Source organism: Dufourea novaeangliae, unplaced genomic scaffold (assembly GCF_001272555.1).
Source record: "Dufourea novaeangliae isolate 0120121106 unplaced genomic scaffold, ASM127255v1 scaffold177, whole genome shotgun sequence".
Lineage (NCBI taxonomy): Eukaryota > Metazoa > Arthropoda > Insecta > Hymenoptera > Halictidae > Dufourea > Dufourea novaeangliae.
The window spans coordinates 2,534,305-2,551,641 of record NW_015374070.1 but is presented as its reverse complement, the minus strand read 5'-3'; positions in this window follow the sequence as shown (position 1 = coordinate 2,551,641).

The window sequence follows — 17,337 nt, the reverse complement described above, 5'->3', positions numbered from 1 at the left end:
AATATTCTCCTGTGCCTAAACACCAATCAATTACACTGAATGGGGGGGGAGGGGGAGAACATCGAAAAACGTTAATTAGATCGTTTGCAGTCGAACATATACGCCCCCTCACTTCGCGCCCATTTAAAAGGCAGTTGTTTCAAAACCGAAATGTAATACCTACTTATAACTTCAGAGAGATATAACGCTCTTGTTAAGTTTAATAGCGGACCCATTAAATCAGATTGGTCAGCCGATACCGGTGTCAATGCTAGTTAAACCGCAATATGGCCGTAATATTCAGCCGCGACGGAGACCCTTTAATTAACTCGCAGCCCCTGTATCGTCGCTGAATGGGATCGTTAAACGACACACAGGTATGTATACCCGACGATTTTATGTCGCGCGCCAAAAACTAGTAACTGTCCGTCGCGCGGAATAATATTCTGCACCAAGCCGTACAGGGAGCACGTGAACCTAATTCAATTAGCAAACATACACACACCGCTCAAACTTGACGGTCCTCATTAAGAGTGCTGTGCAATGTTTCAAAAATAATTGGACGACTTATCTAGATCGTAACATGCCCTGACAAAGGAGATTCGGAATTTGTTAACACGTATAGAACACAGGAACGATAAAGTATTCAAACGATATGGTTGTTTAAGTTAATTTTATTATAATTAGTATCAAGGTTACTCCGATTCTTTCGGGAATTTATATATTTCTATTTAACCCCCGTGCACTGTTCCAGTCAATTCGATCGTAAACCAATGGTTGAATTACATTTTGTTTTATTATAGAAATTTCTTAATTAATTTGTCATTGATAGCTTACCTGTATTATAATCCAGCGATACATTTCCTAAACACGATTTTAATTCACGACATGACACATTAGATAGTGCACGAGGATTAAAAAGTATCTACCAGTGCCACTTACAGGAATATATCTTAAATGTTTTTCATAATGAAATGTTAACTATTCAAAAATCTGAGTAGGTACTTCTGTCATTTATTGATCTTTTGCCCAATGACAAATCGATACATTCGTAAATACGGTAATTTTTCTTAAAAGTAAAATCGTTATTACTCGACTTCGTGAAAATGAATACGGGATCTATCGATGTATGTATAGGATCTGGCTGAATAATATGTAAAAGCGGGCATACCACATGATTCCTCACGAAAAAATAAGAAAAAAATACACAATAACATTTTGTCCTTCTCGGCATAGTTTTCGAGGAAAATGGTCTGTGAATATCTATTGGATACGTATGCAATTGAATAGGACTTTGCCAACACGTCTGGTCATTGTATTCCATTTCTACTTACTACCACCAACAAATACACGCGTTTCAGATTAATTTTCAAATTCGATTTTCTAGAACACTAACCCAAGAATGACAAAACTATATTCTATATCTTTTTCTTATTTTTCCATAGGGAATCACGTGGTGCCCACTTTTACATATTATTCAGTCGGATCCTGTATATGTATATGTTCCTTCTCGGTTGTTGGAAAATAGGCAACCGATAACGATGAACCTCTCGATCCCCGTTGATCGTGTCGCGTGAACCCATCAACAGACTTTCTCCATTCGCTTGGAAATCACGGTGAAGCATGGATATCCCAACACGACCGGGGAACGTGAACTTTCGAATGCGTAGGTTAGTTTTGCGTCACCTTTCGAGGGGGGATCGTTAGCTGGAAACGTCGTGCATTCGACTCGCCTCTGCGGTTCGATAACCCGAGCACAAGCAGACCGCTTGCCTTTTCGTTTCCTCCTTAATTGACTTCTTGTGACTTATTGATTCGAAAGGATCCTGGTGTTCTCCTTTCTTCGTAGACGGGACCGTTTACAGTTTCCAGGTTCTTGGGAATCACGACATGGAACTCGATTACTTCCTTATTTTGATTGAACTTTTCAATTTTGGTTTAAATTTGAATATTAGGATTGTAAGTACAGATACCCTTTAAGCCCAGTTAACTGATCGAAACAAACATTGCAAAGATAGACTAATGCAACATATATTATTAGAAAAGGAATGATTACAACAACAGAACAATAAATATTCCGTCATTTTCATTAGGAAAATTATGTTTTCGGGGGTAGACTCAGAAATAAAATTCAGCGAAAATAATCACATTAAAGCTGTATAAAATGATTCGTATGTTACGTTGAATCAAATATTAATAAATAATTACAAACTAATGACAACAAAAACGTGTATGAATTTAATAATGATAAGCTGTCACAAGTCGAAAACGTGTAATTTGTCAGAAGAACGGAAACACAACTGATTTATTACGTAGCATTACAAAGTGATACTAGTGTCATTTCGCTTGAAATATTGGACTTCGACTAATGACATTTTTCTGAATGATTGATCTACGTATTAGAAGAGAATTCACGTAATAACATGAAAATGTTTCACTTCTGACACTTTTCTCGTGAACCGAAATGATTCACGAAAACGCACCGAAACACGATTTCTTTTATGCATTCGCCACGTTCATCTTTGACCGGATGAATCGCGGTTGAAACAAGAACAGAATGAGCAATGCGTCCGGCCGGGAATTTTTGCCGAGGAGAAAGTGTACGTTTGCTTATTAAATATTTCATGCGCGTTGTAATTATTGGCTCGCTTACGAGTCTTTCCCTTACGTAAAAGACTGCAGTTAACGTTTCCACGGCGGAGGCCCGCGAGAGGATCCGAAGGAGAGCACAATCTCTGTAGATCGATCGTCTGAGATAACGTGGCCCCGAGGTTGTTAAATTTCATGCGTAATAAACGTAACTACACGTCAGGAATAACGCTCATTCATCGAGCTTATAACGGAGATTTTAAATTGAACCGACGTTACGGAAGGTCAACGGGTCGAATACCAAACCAGAAGAAGGAAATACATATAACTTAAATTTTTAAATTATATTTGAAAAGAGACCTCAGTTTTAAATATAACAACACGCACGGAAATTATAATTAACCCATTATTTCTTGGCGAATTCAGTATTTGTTTCTATGGAAGTCAAAGATCTATAGCTGCTCCGTTTATAGTCATAATGATTTTCCACCGCCTTACTACATTTTTGCTCAATGAAAGGTCGTAAAGACATTTTTTACCTAAAATGTAACGCCTTCTAATTAAAAAAAAAGTAGTAGATTACTTATTGATATACGTAATATTTACAAACGAAATTTGAATACTCTTAACGCTTATGATTAAGATTTATCATTGGTTACATTAAACGTTCTTAATCATATACGTGGAAAGATGAATTCAGATAATTTTGCTATATCATCTGATATCGTACAAACATACGACACTTTTATCTGAGTTGATTTTTATTCTTATCCTTGTATAAAGGTATCATAACAGACCCATAACAGTTATTAAACCTTGACCTAGCGTACAATATACAATAAATTAAATATACAACACAGAAGAGAATAGCAGAATTTAGATATGCAAACGTTAGCAAGATTTAAACCCTTCCATTTCATGCCCACCATAGCTACATGCATATACATATATGTGTTCTATGTTCGAGAGGGGACTTCAATTTCAAATAGATTAAGCACGGTCGTTATTCACGAGCGAAATTTCAATATCATAATACCGTCGTCAAGCTTTCGCCACGAATGAAAAAAATATCCAACTACGTTGGTCGACAGGGAACAGTCGTAAAGCGAATTATTAACAGCGAGAGAGAGATTGCAAACGGTGGAAGAGGAGGGACAAAGAAGATGACTGCAAGCAGAAATTATTTGACAGGAGGGTTCCCCATGGACTAATCTAAATAAAATAAATTGGTGGCGAAAAAAAAACTGCACACGCGAAGGGCCGCGCACTCTAAGCTGCTCCGCGGCATGTCTTCATCAGTTTCGCATCGCGCGAACTTTTATTCTTCCTTCGAGGATACGAAGCTATATTTCCTATTAAACGCGACCGTGAAAGTTGAGTTGGGTACCGTCGTAAACTGACTATCGCTGATACACCGGAGATAGGGAGATACCCATCGGAACGTAAAGTAACGAAACTTTAAATGGTGAAAGGTTCTAGGAATGGAAACGCTCGTGTAATAAACGACATTATGGAAGAGGAAATATTAAAACCGAATACGGAAGAGTTCGAGATGTATATTCAAGTTGAGTTATATTAGTTCCAACCCTTTCTCTAAAGCTTCAAGGTTATATTACTTTTGAGAAGTGATAGGTTAATTTTTCATGACTTCGGCGTAAATATCGTAAATTGTACAAGAAAGAAAATAAAAAGTTGAAGATACGATTTCAATTCTAACAAATATTTCATACTATTAGTTATATCTAGCTCATTTTATGATGGGAATGGTAAAGCAATTATGAAATGGTGGAATGAAGTGGTATCGCATCAACTATTTAACACAGTTGTTTCAAATGAAAGGAATTTTTAAATTACATTTTTCAAGCAATACCAATATTCTTGTACAAACGTCCAAAGAATTACATATAATGGAATGGACATAACTCCACAGCATAAAGTTAAAGCAAAGTCAAACGAGGAGGGTGAAATTCGCTGCGACCATCGCCTACCTGTGTTAGGTCACAACAAAACTTATAGAAAACATAGATTTCATTAAAAGTAGTAACAATAGTAAAGAATAATAAAAAACATAGATATAATTCGAAATAGAACGAATTTATATGTTATAAACACCCTGTTACATAAGGGTTCCACACACTAAAACCAAATAGATAGCCGAAAAAACCCAACAAATTCATTTATCAGGAAGGTAGCAGATAGCAGTCGATCTACAAAAAGAAGCGATAATACAACTAATTCCCTTAAAAGGTAGGAAACAAGGTACCAAATCCGATGTTCGATCGAATCGAAGAATACCTATAAATTATAATTATCCCATTTCATAAGGATTCCCCACACTAAAACCAAATAGATAGCCGAAGGAACCCAACGAATTCATCTATCAGGAAGGTAGCAGATAGCAGTCGATCCGCAAAAAGAAACGATGTTACAATTAATTCCTCCAGATGGGAGGAAGCAAGGTACGAAAATCGATGTTCGGTCGAATCGAAGAAGATATTTCTTCACGCGTTGAAGAAGCAACAGGCTCTCCGCTCCCGTTTCAGCCGCGATGATTCTCGCCCATCTAATTCGCCCGAGGGGCGAGATGATGATCCCCGTTCTATTAGTCGAATTTATAGGGGTAGGGTTCGTGGAATCAAGATGCAATTTCGAGGCTTCTCCCGCAGCGAGTGGAACGTATCGTTGGAGAAAGCACGATACCGGGAGCGCAGGATACGTTAGGGATAGAGGCGCAGGGAGAAAGAGAGAGAGAGAAAGTCGAGGGCGCAGTCGGGAAAGGAAGAAAAGGAAGGGCCGTTGGTTCTAGGAACCGTCGTGCCCGCGCATCTTCATTATCCTCGTTCAGGGCCTAAGGGCATCCGTGTATACAACAGCGGAACCGTGCTTGGACTCGATCAATTAGCGTGCTGACTTCGTGATCCGAAAGCGCAAAAGGGACCAAAAGGAGGACCACGTACCGATGGACTTTCCACTTATGAAAACAGATTCCACCACGCTCGTTACATTGGAGCTTCGATAGGGGAAGTTTGAAAGTTAGACGCTTTGCGATTGAGCTTTTTGAATGGTAAGCGTTTAGAAATAGCTGTTGGTGATTTATTTTCTTATTTGACTACATTATGAACTCCTTTTGTAGAAAACCATTTCGAGGATAAAAGAGGATATGTAACTGGATCGTTCGTATAATAGGGATTCACTGATTTACCCCAGTGCATATGATTAAGCCTCGGATGTTTCTGGGAATAGACACTTTTACGAATTAAGTCACAAAAACTGGAGTCATGTAGGAAATTCTTTAGTCTCTTAAGGATTTTTTTAAGTTCTAAGTAATATATAATAAAAAAATTAATTGGGTTTTATTAATTTTTTTAGTGAACTGAATTGTAGATACCTGAGTACGCTATAAATACACAAAATCTGCAGTCGACTTGTGATCTTTTTCAGTCATATATTTTAATCAATTCAGCCATACATTTGCTCCTTTCTCTGCTAACAATAATGTTTCCGAACTTATAAATTTTGATAACGAAATATTAAATTTTGACATAACCATTGTAATGTAATGAAGCTATTCCTATTATCATTTCATAGCTGATGCTTTGACATAATATGTAGCTGTCGGTTCATAACAACGTTAGAAATTTAATAATGGATTTGTTAGACATCAGTACGCGTTAGAATTAACTAATAATACATACCACGATGAAAGTAGAATCATAAAAACAGAAACTCCACATCCGAGATTCCTCATTCTCAAGATGCCGCCTTGCACTTCTTACGGAAGTCACCGTTTTTGCAATATTCAACTCGAGATGCACGTCGTGGCTGCGACTTGCGTCACCGTATAATTATCCCGATGAAAAAATCAAAACACGAGTTTATTTTTAAACCGTGTCCATAAAAAGTCCTGCGCGTAATCACGCGAGTACGACATTCGAGAGGAAGATTGTCTGAGGATCAACACGCGCGTGCTACTTGACGGTGGTCGGCCCTATGGTTAAGCGAAATGAGTCACGAGAGTTCACGTGTACCGCGGAACGCGCGTTGTACTTAAAGAGTTTGCACGGCACTGACCGTAATGTGATTCGCCGCGCGGCTTGGTGACAAGGGACTGTCACAAAGAACGTCCTCGTGCCACATAGGTCCAAAAAGAAGAACATGTTTTGGTACGTGGTAATCAGCTGTTTTGGTAATAAGTGAAATTTTGTATAATAATTACTCAAGTAATCATTCGCAAAGGACAGCAGGGTATACGCGTACTGTTATTAAGTGTACTTTACAAAAGATGAATAAGTACGATAGAAAGAATGCAAGCTTATATCTATTTGTAATTTAATATGTTCGTTGTCAAGAGTAAGTAGGAAATTATATAAACTGAAGATTTATTAACGAAGAGATTGACGGCACTGACGTTCACATTCTTTCGTATTCGCCAGAACTGTTCGTGAAAGTTTTGACGAAGCAAGCCTCTACGTTAGCACACGAGAAACGTGTTCAGAATGACAATGAGTGTAGTCGGGCCGATGATGCATCGATGGCTCAGAAAATATTGATTGTATTCAGTTCTTGTCCCATCATTTAAAATTCATATTAATAAAGTTGGCGGCGGATCGATTCACGACAGTATCGGCTTCCATATGACGCAAAGGATCGAACTTTGGACTCGTGAAATCTGATACGGTGAATTTTAAATTCGGAGAACATGATAGGCGTAATTTTGAACCTAAGAAAATGACTATCAACGAATCGACTATCAACCTCAAAAACTTCTATGCCAATGACACAAAGCTGTAGAAACCCGGCAAACACAAATTCGTGTACGAAAGATCACAATGATTACGACTACTCCTCGAATTAGACAATTTTAGCCAATAGAGGTTATTTAGACTCATAGGTACACTACTGATGACGCAGAGTTTCAGGAATACGATAAATACGAACCCAACGTTGCAAGACTTGATATAACTAACACAAGAATTACAGAGACTAATATAACAAGTACTGAAGTTATAAGAACATGACACAAAAGACCTGAAAAAGTCAGCAAATACCAGGGCAAAATCCAGGAGTCTCAGGGGTGCCAGAAATCTCTAGGGTCCTAAGAATCTCAGAGATCTCATAGGTCCCAATAATGTCAAGTACTGGAATATCTACAGTCCCGGAGGTCCCGGAGGTTCCAGAAAACTCGAGGGTCTTGGGGGTTTGGAGGTCTTGGAGGTCTTGGAGGTCTTGGAGGTCTTGGAGGTCTTGAAGGTCTGGAAGGTCTGAAGAGTCTCCCGGGTCTTTTGGGTTTCTTGGGCTTGAGGAGCCCCAATGTCTCAAGGGATTTCGAATGTCTGAGAACTTCAGTGATTTTAGGGGTCACCTATTTCGTGTTCTGTGGATCCAGGGTCGACTCTACACATTTCTACACTGTTGGGTTCCGCTGTATCTTTATCTACGAGTCTGAAATGAACTGCACCGTGTTCTATGAATAAGGAATTAGCTGTTTAGACTTTTAAATGTCCAAACTCTGTTGTTTAGGATTCCATGAGTTGGTGAGGCTGCTATTTCAAGTTCTGCAAGCCTGTAGTCATCCGTATCGTATTCTATGAATTCAGAGTCAATCTTACTAGGTTCTACGTAGCAAAGGATAGTTATATTAAACTGTATTAGTACAAGAACAATTGAATGGGTCCCTGTGCAACCAAGATCAGCTATTTGGTGTTCCGTTAATCTAAAGTTCTTGTATCAAGTTTAATGGATCTTCACCCAACTGTATCGAGTTCTGTGGGTACAGGGTCAGCTATATCGGGTTACTTGTGCTCAGAAGCATCTCTGTTCGAATCTCAAATTTAAGAGTCAGTTCCCTTAGATGCTACGTATGTGTGGTATTATGCACTACAGCTAAAAATCGCAGAAGTACCAATATACCAACCTATTATTTCTACATTTTCTGTATCTTATGTTTACAGTTCACGACCACATGACTCCGTACATCTGTTCATAGTCATAAAACAACTTTTAAGTTCGAAACCATGAACATTCGTTTCCTTCATATAAAAATGTTCAGAATGAGATCCAACATACTTACTAACAATTTATATCACATGAGAGTATGCGATATATTGTGTTACCGGCATTTATAACCACGTTAAAACCAGTAAAATTTTAATTATTTACATCGTCTACGTCAGGAGTTAACACGCAACGGAGTCGACCGGCTGGCACAACGCTTGTTTTGTTTTTTCTCCTACTCCACGTTCACGGTCACGTGCCTGCACGCCACGCATAGATCCTTTGCCCTACGTGCCGATAATTTTACGGTTCGTGATTCTGCCTGTAGACAAATAACAGAGCCCAACCTTTGCAACGCGGCAACGTCGCCGTCTAAACATTGGTGAACCATCGGATTAATCTCGAGAGGAACATCAAAATCGTATTTATCAAGAGCAAAAAATACACCACAATCTATGTACAATGTTCCGTATAATCTTATTCTGTCAATAATTATTCGATGCAATGCTATTTGACTAAAATGTACTATGATTCCTACACAATCGGTGTACTTATACAGAGTCTCAGAATATTACTCCACAAGGAAACTAATAAAACTTTTTATAAACATCGTACAATTTGATCGAAATTTTATATGTGAAGATTTCATTAACCTATAATATTGATAATGTTTTTTATCTACCGTTTTCGTATCCAAACCCAGATTCCCACACCGTGAACCTGATTTCCGGGAAATCGATTCTAATCGTTGATAAGCACCCATGATACCGTCACGATCGTAACATTACCGATGTCACAGCCACTTATAGTCAATGCTACGGATATAATTATCGGGTTAGACCGGCGACTATTATTCACGCCGCAGCGTCTGTGGGACCGCGTAACGCCCGTTTCCATGCGCTCTGCTCAAGTTTAAATCAATCAAACCGACGCTTGTGCCACTTTGCTTTAGCAACATCCCGTCGCAATGAAATATCGATCGGGACCACGTGGGCGTATTAACAGTACCTGATCGCATGGCCATTGTAGAGGGGGTACCGTTCAAAATCAATCGGCCGTTTCTAGAAACAGGTAGATGGATTTCTTGTTGCGAGCACGCGTCACCACACGCCAGACAAACGAGATCGTTGGGCATTGTTTAACGGTGCAATGCGTCCCGACCGATTTCATAACCGTGACCGTGTTGCGCCGGGTAACGCTCTGCGCGCGGTGACTTCGACGCACGCACAAACGCGGCTCTTTTGTGTACGCGGCAGACCTGGATACTTCTGAAATGATATTATTTAAAACCTTTTTTCAAATAACATGTCGTTTTAGTTCATAATTATTTGCATGCCTGTGATCATGTCTGAAATATTATTTCAAATAATATATTATTTTATTTTACCAATTATGCTATTTACATTTAGCTTTTGCCATTTTTAACACTAGAACTACCAACGACAGACGTATATTTATTTCGTTAGGTCGATAAAGATGAGAAATTTCTAAAAATTTACAAATTCATAAGTTAGATAATTTCTTCACTTTAAAATCGTACATAAAGTTACAAAAGGTCTGGGAAAATGTATTGTTACACTATTTCACTCGTAATAAAAGTGTACTAACAAGTCATTTGGACTTTTTTGGTAGTTTTAGTGTTAAAAATGGTACTTTCGCAATTCCACCATTGGAACAGCGATATTTATTGATAATTCTTTCCTTTTCTTCTGTCATGTATTTATTGACCATTTTTCCTTTTCTTCCGCTAGGGGAGAAGGTGGCGAGAGTAGGGCCCCCTACCACTTGGTAAATTAATTTCAAGTACTGAAACAAATGTTCAACGGATTTCTAATTTGGCATAAATTTCCCTAACCCCTGATATGAAGTCGTAGAAAGCCTTTCCCCTGTGCAGCTTTTTCCCCTAGCAGAAGCCGAGTTTGCTCGTGAAAATACGTCTATTGTAATGTTTATACAGACGTGAATTACACCGTATTCATGTTTAACACGAAAGAACGATGCATACGGTTAAGAGATTAAGAAATGATCTGGATTAGGTGATGACATATTAATTAAATATATTATCGTGATTTCAAAGGATCAGATGTTAGCTGCGCTCTGTTATTATCACGCCGGGGAATTATTCATCGATGACGCGCCTATTGAAATGTGAACGGTATGATTACACCTCCGACTGCCGCAACAATCTACGAACTAAACCTTTGTTCCAATCCACGTTTCCTCTCGTCGAATGACAGTCCTGAAATGCACAATTACAGATCGATAATGCCGAAGAACCGATGACAAATCACCGAGTCGAGAATAGAGGAATCTCAATCATTCGTCTTATTGAATGCTGATTTCAGACAATTGGGTAGGGAAATGTAACGATCAACGATTTGCAAGTATGATTCGCTAGATACGCTTTCGATTTTCATTTAAAAGTCGAGCATTTGTGGTCCAAGTAGAACGATAATTTTAAATGATACTAGTACGACGTTTCATGAATCAGACGAGGACACCGTGAATCATTCGAAAGAATGAACTTCACGAGTATGATGAAATTTTCGCCGTGAAATTCAGTCGGTGTTAATGACTGTTTAACGGTCTCACGGGTCGTCGGTTTTACGCAGCGAAAGCGAGAAGCTCGTTGAAAGCTGAATTGCAGGAAAATCATAGTTTTCTCTATTCTGCGATGATGATAGCGCGCGTTCGCTGCCCACAGTTGCCTCGCCGGATAATAGTGTAATTATCGTGGACAACTAAGAGAAACGGGACTTGAAATGCGCAAGCCTGGTTTATGATCCTGAAATTGTAAGCCACGAGGAAAGTACTTACTTTCGTTAGCATCGTCTTCACGGTCGTTGACTTCGTACGAATACGAGGATTATGGTGAAAGAACCACGAACATCTAACTGTACATCGTACCATCGTGAATAAAACACTACGATTATTAGAAGAGGTATTTTTTTAAATTGCCTAATCAATGTAATTTACAAGCCACTCGGACTAAATGGAAACGTAAAATTCTTAAATGAAGTCACAAGCACACTTCAGGTCTGTAATCCAGATTTACTGAGATTACAAGTCATGAATGTCTAGGGGTGATCAAATGAGTTACTCTCGATCTTACGAATGTCACGACTTATAATTTATTTTTCATGTAATCCACCTCATCGACACATCGACCGATAAACCATTCTACGAATATCACAACATTCAATATGAACCGAAAAAAATCATTCTTGGCATAAGATTACAAAGAACAGAAACACCACTAAAAAACTCACAAAATTCATTACAAAATAAAAAAAAAAACTATAGATACCAATAATAAGGGTTCGTTCGTAATGTTGCTAATTTTCCAAAGAAACAAATCTTGTATTCTCAATTGAAATTTTTTTAACGACGATCCAGGTGTTGAATAATCAACTGACGGCGTTCGCGACCAGGAAACGTTCCTCCGTGTCGGTTGAAGATCCGTTCATTTCCCACGAATCCTCGGTTCTTTACGCGTTTTCCGGTGCGGTTTGTTTTTTTTTTTTTACGAGCTCTCGTGGGATGAGCCCGAGCTCGGGGCGTCGTCGGCGGCGGTGCATACGCGTGCATACACGTCCGAGCGCATATTCGCGGTGCATCGGTGCATACATGCGTGTCGGAGGAGCTGTAACGGCGGGCTCGTCGTCGGTGGAAACGTCGGGGCCCGTAGGTGGCTTAGTGATCTCATGTTTCATATTTATACTCTCATCTGCATATTACGAGCGGGGTGTGCCTAGGTGGCTGCTAGCCGGCCCTCGTGCGCGCACTGACAGCTGGAATGCGCTGGATTAGATTGCCCAGAGCGTGCGGTTCTGTTATAACCTGCTGCGTATACTCTGTTCTTCGCTCGCTGTGACAGACATCCTTCACGGTGGGGAAACCGTTTTCACGAATGACAGCCCCGATGATAAATCTATTTAGAACCGGGCCCGCTTTTACGTTTGAAAAAAACACCGCCCGCGATGGCGGCGGCCGAACTATCGGGCCTTTGAATGTACGTATGGAAATAAGGGAGGTGCAGACAGCGGCAATGGAATTGATTTTTTACACTTTATATGAAATTATTCGATTGGTACTTTGAAAAAAATACTGCGGTTTGAACACACTGAACGGCAGAGTTGGGCAGAATTTTATTCGAATAATACACAGTGAAAGGCAGCAGTATCTAAGGGTGTCGTTCTGAGCTTTAAACAGTTAATGAGATTAAATAATTGTTCGACAAATGTCGATTCATTCATAACGAAGTATTATTTTATTATGAAAATTGAAATTTCCACGTTTGAACAATTAAAAATGAAGAAATACTTTTTTTTATCTTTTATTCGTTATTCGAAACTTTTTATCTAGATAATTAGTTTGCCCATCGCTGCTGAACGGAGGTACACGGTGAGCTAACTTGTACGCTTTGTGTAAAAATAAGAGGCTCGACAACATGCAGGTGAGACAGTTGGATTATCATATTCTGCAGTAATACTGAAGGACGTGCATCATTTTATAGAGGAATGAGAATTACGGAGGATTAATATTATTAGTAAAGACTACTGTCTGAAATTCAAACATCTGCAGGACCGATTTGCAGATACTGGAACACATTACCGATCTCTCTCTGTCTCTCGAAGAAATGAAATTGACGTGTTATGAATTCATAGAATACAATTAACCGGTAAACTTCGACCAAAAGTGAATTCCACGAATCCCCTTTCGATTAGAACGATTCGAGGAAATCTATCCTGACATTCCTGCATGGGAACCGTTTTCCTGTAACGGGACATTGCGAAACATTCAGACAGCGAAAGACACGGATGCCGCGAGACGTTTAACCGTTTTTCCAATTATTACCCAAACAATTACACGTTACGTCTCCGTTTCGTTCCTCGTGACTGACGATTAACCTGTTTTCCACAATTAACGGAACCGCGTCTTGGGATGGGAGGGGGGTGGTGTCTTTCAATTAACGGCCGGCCGCTGCAAGGGTAAAGACTTCGTTCGACACGCAACCGGATAGACTTCGCGGCCTTAAAGGGAACACAATGTCGAGAGAGGCCTCACTAAGTCGCCGTGTGTCCATGCTTGTTTACCAAACGAACGCATATCGCGTGCGATTACATCGCAATTTGCCGGGACGCGATATTACCGCAGATCCATCCGGACGAGAGACTCCCGTTTGTCTTGGATTTCAATGGGAACGAAGGCTGCGCAATCGTCCACGATACTTCCGTGCATACGTAACGATGCGAAAGATGTATGTACGTATGTATGCAGATACTGCATTCTTAATGAAATAAATGTTAGGTGTACTAATGTAAGTGCACTGTGGATGATTATGCAATTATATGGACTGTCACGGAAGAAGCGTTAGTATATTGTTTTGCCACCATTTTCTTCTGTTGAAGCGATAGACCTATAATAACCAGACTGCAGATTCGGTTGAAAAACCGTCAAATATTAGAAAAAGATAGCATAATTTAGGTCATGATGTAAGGGTATAAGGTGTGCTCGGCCAGCAGACTCATTTTCGTCTTCTGTTCCATATAAAATGAAGACATCTTCGAAATTTCATTAAGACCAGAACAACCATACTCGTCAAAATGATGGAGTTCAAATTTCTTATTTTAAAATTACTGAAATCATAAACATGGTTATGTCGATATTTACGTTGATTTTAAATTTATTATACACTTCACATCATACCGTATTTTATTATATTGTATTATATAGGTACTATAGAATTTAGTTCAACATACATTGAACACTGATAGTTCTAGTGTTAAATGATTTTTATACACGAGTTTTCAACAATCATATATGCTATAAATGCATAAAATTCGAAATCCACCAATAACCGTTCGTAGTTACGTAAAAGGATGAAGGGAAAAGAAGATCCTAAAGAACAATAAAAAAAAAATCTTTTCACAAGCAACGTATCGTGTTCACTCAGAATGGATATTATTCAAGTCGCGTGAAGTTAATCGTTGCCAGTTCGCGTTTAGACGAAATTTCATACGTCGCCGGTGAAATCAAGCTCGCAAAAACCATGGCCGAATTTGTCTCGCGCGGGCGGATCCGATTTCCCGACGCGAGAAACGATTGCATCTAGACGAATCATAAGAATATTATGGTCCGCGAGCGACCAGTGCATAGACCACAACGATTTTTCTTGCGGACTCGTTGAACCGGAGTGAAATGTTACCTCTCTCCCTTTGGTCGCTCCTCTCGCTTAACCGCGGTGTAATGTTACTACGTAAAGGTGCACTCCATAAAGTCCCATAAAAGTTTCCTCCCCCCACCCCCCCTCCCCCCCCCCACGACTAGGCTCTTTCAGAACGCTCTCCGCCCAGGGAAAATATGGATTTTTTTTTAATCGGCGGGCCCACGGCGTGACGCGTGCAGGAATCTTAAATAGAGGCTGCACACACCGGGAAATTTGCCACGTTCAAGAAACTTGTAACAGTATCCTACTGGGAACATGAATCACGAACACCGACGACGGTGGTTGTGTTCACTGACATACTGTTCCGTTTTAGCGAATTTTATACGGAATTATTAGGTCGAAAATACGCTGACGTTCCAAAGTATTGGACGTGACTAATAAAACAAAATGCATAGTAAATGCTTTAACTTTCATTATTCATAACATGGCAGGTATTACTTTTGTCTCTATGCTGATCATTTTATCGCTAGTATCCAGAGTTGAACACAATTTTATTCGAATAATGCATACAAGGAATGAACCCCAACTGTCCGACTTCAACTTTAATGGGTTTTGAAAAATTAAAATTACCAACTAATTTAAATAAACAATTAAAATTACCAAGTTTCAAGACATATTATGAATATAAGTCGTTATCGAAGTTGTGTTAACAAAGTAAACGACAAATATTATATTTCGGTGAACTGGAATCGATCACAGGATATTCGATTTAACAGCCAAACAAACTTATACTTCGATAAGTGCGACTCCTATTCATAAGACATCTTAAAGGTATACATATAACTTCGATTTTTATATCCTTAAAATTATCGAGTGTCTACACCTAATAATTCACACATATCATTAGGAATCTGTATCTTATGATAGTGACGAGCATCAGTATCTACGACCGTAATCCTGACCTTTAAACAGTTAATAAGATTAAATAATTATTTGCCAAGTATATACTCATTTAAGAAGTATGATTTTATTAGAAAAATAGGAATTTCCACGTTTAATCGATTAAAAATGGCGAAGTACTATTTATCTGGATAACGAATTTGCCCATCTCTGTGAGTACCTTATTACCAAAGATTAATAAGATCTTTATTTGATCTAAAATCAGATAGAACTGCTACCAGATGAAACGATTCCAATTTCTATAAATTAATCACAACGAAATTCTGTTGCAATTCAATCTGATTTTGCAGGTTGTATCCCCAGTCTATCAATTAGTGTGAAAGTCTTAGTATTACTGAAATTTGATACTGAGAATATTTCACATATACGAATACTTTATAAAATCACGATTATTTTTATCAGACTAATTAGAAAGAACAAACGAGTCCAATAAATAATGAAGACAAATAATAGAGATTGCCAAGGAAAGCTCAATCCAATTAAATTCAACAATAGAGATGACCCAAAGAGATTCAATTTCTTCAATCAACAAGAAATTACATCGGATACCGTCTTACTTTAATAAGATCTGAAGCAAAACCAACCCCGATTTCCTCTAAAGAGACCGTTATCAAACGTAATGACGTGTAATTAAAAGCCATTAAATCTCCTCGTCCCGTCTAATAACATTACAACCGATCCGTGGACGGTCGTCTTACGAATTAATTACTGTGAAAGACGGTTTCTGGATAAAAGCGGAATATCACCGGCCAAAGACAGGATATCTCGTCTAGTCGGAATCCCTCCGGAGACAGGCATCGTATCCCTTTCTCTCGCCGCCGCAGACATTTCTCTTTCATTACATCCAAAACGACAGTAATTACGCGGAGAGTATCCCCTCCGAAGAAGGAACAGTCCAAGGATAAAGCGGGTTTACCGATTGTCATCTCGTAGATTGAACCCTAATACGTGCCTGTTGATCCGTCTGGTTAAGGTGAATGCACTCCTGTTACAAGTCCACGTAAAAGAAGGACACGTAGGTAGAATTATAAATTAAATGATAGATTTTATTCAAGTTAATGGAGTAGTTAGTCGAACTACTAATATCGAAATGAAGGAAATTATAAATTAGATGCTGGGTGTTTTCATAAGTATTTAGGCACGTATCGAATATGCAGTAAATGTTACAAGAAATTACGAAATTGCTGAAACTCTGATATAATTATTCTTTAGGAGATGTTAAAACTCGATGGATAAAACTTACGTTACTATGAAGTAATAAATTTGCTCTAAGATATACAAGTTTTACGAAATATCATATTTTCTTCATTTGGAACAAATGTACATACATTTGTGACTGCTAATGTATATACATCCTTGATTCTCGAATTTAAGAATGTGAAATATGTATTCTGTATAAATAAATTTAGCTACACTGCCATCCATAAATATTTGGATATCTGATTTATAAAAAGAAAATACGATGTTTCATAAAAATTACGTATTTTGTGCTACTTTTATTACTTTATATCAGCATAATCGAGCTTCGATATCAGTCTAGATCTAATATTATACTTACTCTTCATATTCGATAACGGTCCTTTCTGAACTGGACAGTACCTATGTATATACAAACCAATTTTAAATAAAATAAGTACCGAAAGATA